At 27.5% G+C, this 5,032-nt stretch overlaps 1 long non-coding RNA gene across 1 annotated transcript; it reads right to left on the bottom strand.

Annotated features, from left to right (window-relative positions):
* Positions 1-546: 546 nt before the first annotated feature.
* Positions 547-3,202, bottom strand: LOC121223639 (uncharacterized). The gene is made up of 3 exons (XR_005920934.1): positions 3,142-3,202; positions 2,600-2,685; positions 547-769 (listed from the first exon to the last, which is right to left on the bottom strand). It is a non-coding gene; the product is annotated as an uncharacterized lncRNA (long non-coding RNA).
* Positions 3,203-5,032: the final 1,830 nt, after the last annotated feature.

Genomic DNA, 5,032 nt, shown 5'->3' with positions numbered 1-5,032 from the left:
ACTGAGTATTATTGAGTGGAACATAACAAGGATATCAAATTCTATATAGAATTTCTGCAGTAATTCTTCATAGAACAATCTAATAATATAAAATATGATGGGAGATCAAAAAGAAACTTTTTTATATGTTTCTGGGTGTGTCCAACAAATGAAATTATTCTCCTATTTATAGGAGGTCTCGTGTCTCTTCATAAGAACATAACTACCCAAACAGATAATCATATCTTTAACCATAAACATTATTGTTCAATAGGTATCAGCTTGAATAATTATAACCCTTTTTTATTAATTAATTGATATAACTTTTGGTGACAAGAGATATAAGTGTTCACTATGAATAGTGACAACTCTTGCTTAATTACCAAATAACATTATTTTTGTAACACCCCTGACCCATATCCATCGCCGAATTAGGGTTAAGAGGCATTCCTAATCAAAACACAACTTAGAACAGACATTCAGTATAATTCAATAATTTTAACTATTACATATAAATAGCTAGGTCTAATATTAAACATGCAAAATTTTAAACTTCTCTTTTGACCATTTAAAACAAAACAAAAATATTACAATCCAGCTAAAGCATAAGAATATAAGCCATTTTCGTATGGCTATTAATTTCATATACATTATATCAAAGTACGACTTTCCAAAACATTTATCTAGCCTGTACATGCCATAGTTAAAATTTAAACAGTTTAAAACCGAGACAGTAGATAGAGTGATGAACTTGTTGACGATCCCCGAGCTTGAAGCTTGATCTTTAAGTCTATAAAACAAAAATACACAAACAAACAAAGTAAGCTTTTATAGTTTAGTAAGTCTATAGCATGACAGAAATTATATAAATATATAATTATGTAATTTCCTGGTACACTTAATGAATTCGCAAATACTATATATGTTAACTATTACATATAGTCAAATGCATACTTAATTATCAACTCTTAAAACCGAATGTATATTCACTATAAATATGAATAGTCGAATGCTTATATACATATATGCTTAACAGATATTAGCTCCAAATGTATATACACTTTGAACATGAATAGCCGAATGCATATATATACATATACTTAACAAATATTATAACCAAATGTATATATGTATTTATCACCTGCATATATCCAAGTGCATATATGTACTTAACATGTACATATAATCAAACCTATACAAAAATACCAATCACATTTCGTATCTGTGTATATATATATACAAATCATAAACTTTTAACTTAACTCATAGATAATGCATATAACCCAATGCATTCTTATTCAACATTTACTTATAAACAAATGTTTATACACATATACATATATATATCCCCAATTGCGTATATGGATACTTATCAATTTCATATGCCAAATGCATACATATATATATACCTTTCAACTACATATAACATATGCATATATATACATTTATCAACCACCTATGCTGAATATATGCACAACTTCTTCAAACACATGAATCTGAACATTCGCATAATTTAAACAAATTCACCGGCGCTTAGCCTGCTAGGCTTAAAACCTGATTCAGTACATCGGCAATTAGCCTGTTAGACGTAAAGTCCAAAATATTTCACTGGCATCAAGCCTGTTGGATATAAAGTCTGAAACATTTCACTGGCATCAAGCCTGCTAGACGTAAAGCCCGAAATATTTCACCGGCATCAAGCCTGCTAGACGTAAAGTCTGAATCATCTTACTTTCAAACTATATATGTATATAAAATCCATGCATAAAGATTCAGCTCAAAATTCATAGCTTATATTTTTAAAACACATGGATATATAAATCTTAATCTCCAAATCTAACTTGGTAATTCAATAATTCAACCAAAACGTATTTATATATATAACCTCATACTTTAGATTCTACTACTAATATCATAAGATTTAACTTATAATATACTATGTACCTTTAACATTCGAATACCACATATATACCTATATAATTTCAATACCATTTCAATACAAGATCTTATACATGTACATATATACATATTTGAATCTAACAAATATATATACATATATATAATTCTATACTTATATTCGAAACAAGAACTTATACCTATATACACATACATATTCGAATTTAACCTATATATATAAGTATAATTTCATGCTTATACTCAATATAAGTATTTATTCATAAGTATACATGCTTATTCGATCCAACTTATACAAACATTTTATACACATATATATATCTATTCGGACATCTTGTAAACATATATAACAAACAACATTAACTAAATTCAAATATTATTTACACATATACATACATATGTTCGAATATATCACATACCTATGTAATTCCATACCTAAATTCAATACAACAAAATTTACATGTATATACATGTTTATTCAAATATAATTTATACATACATATATATATTCATTCCTAAATTTATTACAAAGACATTTATATGCATATTTGCACATTCATAGTCATTCGAACCTAACACATATATATGTACATAATTTCATACTTTCAATTCGATTTATATACTTTTAATTTTAACTCAATAAAACTACAATTGATATACATACATATATACTGATTTAATAAAATTAAATAGCTAATAGACTTACCTCGGACAGTGTAAAATCAAAACTGGACGATTACTCGACGACTTTAGCTTTTCCCCGATCTAACTCCAATTTCTTTGGTTCTTGATCTAAATATATTCAAAATGAGCTAGTTTAAATATTATCACATTCAATTTAGTCCAAAAACACATAAATGGGCCCCTGACATTTACACTTTTTGCAATTTAGTCCCTATTGCATAAAACACAAAATACACAAAATTTGTCTACACTATACAAGGGTCGAATATCCCTAGTGCTCATACAAGTCCACATATTTCATTTATTTCACATTTTAGTCCCTCAAAAATTTAATTTCACAATTTAGCCCTAATTACTCAATTTCACCAAAAATTCAAAGACAAAACATGTTAATCTTTCACGTATCTTTCATATTTCATCATCAACTATCACAAAGCTCAAGCATTCATCAATGGCATATCACAAAATCAACACCAAATTCAAAAATTAAAGCATGGGTCTTATAGTACACAAAACAACGATCTCAAAAATGTAAAAATTATCAAAAACCGAACAAAGACTAACCTTAAATTAAGCTCAACAATGGCCGAATGTTTCAAGCTTCCAAACCTTGTTTTTCTTTTCTAAATTCGGTGAAGAAGATGATAACTAGCCTAATTTTATGTATTTTTAATTAACATATAATGTAATATAAGGCTATTTACTTAACTAACCTTATTTACTAAATATAATATATATAAACATTAAGGTTAGTCTTGTCGATAACCATCCACTATCCATATAGTGGTTTAGTTGCACTTTTAAACCTCCTAATTAAAAAGATATTAACAAATAGATGCTTTTAAATTAAATCCCTAAGTTTTCATTTTACGCGATTAAGCCCTTTTTATTAAATTGAGCACTCAAATGATCAAATTTTCATACGAAATTTTCACACACTATAACTCACATACTACAAATACTAATAATAATTTTAAAATATTTTTCTGACTCAAATTTATGGTCCCAAAATCACTTTGTCCGATTAGGGTCAAAATCGGACTGTTACAATTTTTAAGTCACTTGTAACTTTTCAGTTAAACTATTGGAACATTATAAATATTTTGAAAATTTTCCAACATTTCATAATATTTGCTTCCACTCCATTGCTATCCACAATCTACAAGTTTGTTATCCTCAAACAATTTAGCAGATTTATACAAGCCAAATGAATAACAAAAGTTCGATTAACTTCAATTGTAGGTGGTGTTCCATTAGAGGTGCTCATGAGCTAGGTCAGGTTCAGACCGGGCCAACAAAAAATTAAGCCCATTTTCTAGACTCGGGCCCGGTTTGGCCCAAAAAATGAGCTTAAAATTGTATCAAAGCCCAACCAGGATAAAAATGCTAAAATTCGGGTCTAGCTCGACCCGGGCGTATTAATTTTTATATTATTTTTATATAATTTTTAAATATATATAATACATCAAAAATACTAAAAACATTAGAATAAATATTTCCCAACAAATTAAAAATAAATTTTAAAAAATATGTATACTTAAATAACACTAAGATAGATACAACTTAACAAGCAAATGCCTCTTATCTTTTTTTTCTTTTTGTGAATTCAGACCGGGCCCAAACAAAAATATCTTACCTGAGGCCTAGCTCGCTTTTTAAACGGACATTTTTTTTTTTTGCCCAAGCCCATTTTTTTGGCTTATATTTTTGCTAAAATCTTCTCACTTTTCAAACAAAACTTTGAGTTGGGCTATGAGCATGTCTATGTTCCATTAAGTTATAATATTTTAAACAAATGAAACAGAATGTATTCAGAAATGGCGGAAAGAAAAACTAAAAAGACCTAACAACAATGGTAATAGTCGAATGATGGGTTGTAAGGCGGAGAAAGAATAATATTGTAATTCAGAGTAAGGCCAAACAAAGAGATAATCTTTAGATATTTTTAAAGAAAGTTTAGAAGTCATAAGTTTCACAAAAATATTAATATATTTTTACTAAGAAAGAGCTTAAATTGTTGGCAATGGTGAATTGTGAAAAAGAGTTGATTATAATTCTAAAAGGAAAGGAGAAAAACTCAATATTATAGAAAAAGATTAAAGAAAAATATTTGAAGTATCTCTATATTTATCTACCAAATCAAGTTTTTTGGATAACCCGAAAATACTACAATATTCTAAGATTATCTCTACTTCTTCTACTTTAGTAAAATAGTAGTGTCTGAAATATCTTTTGTGGAACATTTCTTGAATAATATTTTGCTTGGGATAATTTTATTTTACTGTAAGTTGTTTTGTTTTTTCACGAGCTTATTTTGAATAATAACTATTGTTGAAAAATAATTGTTCTAAATCAAATTTATTTTGAACATAATTGTTCTTAAAAAACAAGAACTTTTCTAAAGAAGAGTTGACTCGAACAATATTTATTTTCAACAAAAATTGTTTTCAAATGA

This window comes from Gossypium hirsutum, chromosome D11 (genome assembly GCF_007990345.1).
Source record: "Gossypium hirsutum isolate 1008001.06 chromosome D11, Gossypium_hirsutum_v2.1, whole genome shotgun sequence".
NCBI classification, from domain to species: domain Eukaryota; kingdom Viridiplantae; phylum Streptophyta; class Magnoliopsida; order Malvales; family Malvaceae; genus Gossypium; species Gossypium hirsutum.
Note: the sequence above shows the minus strand (reverse complement) of the source record. Positions and strands in the feature narration are given on the sequence as shown.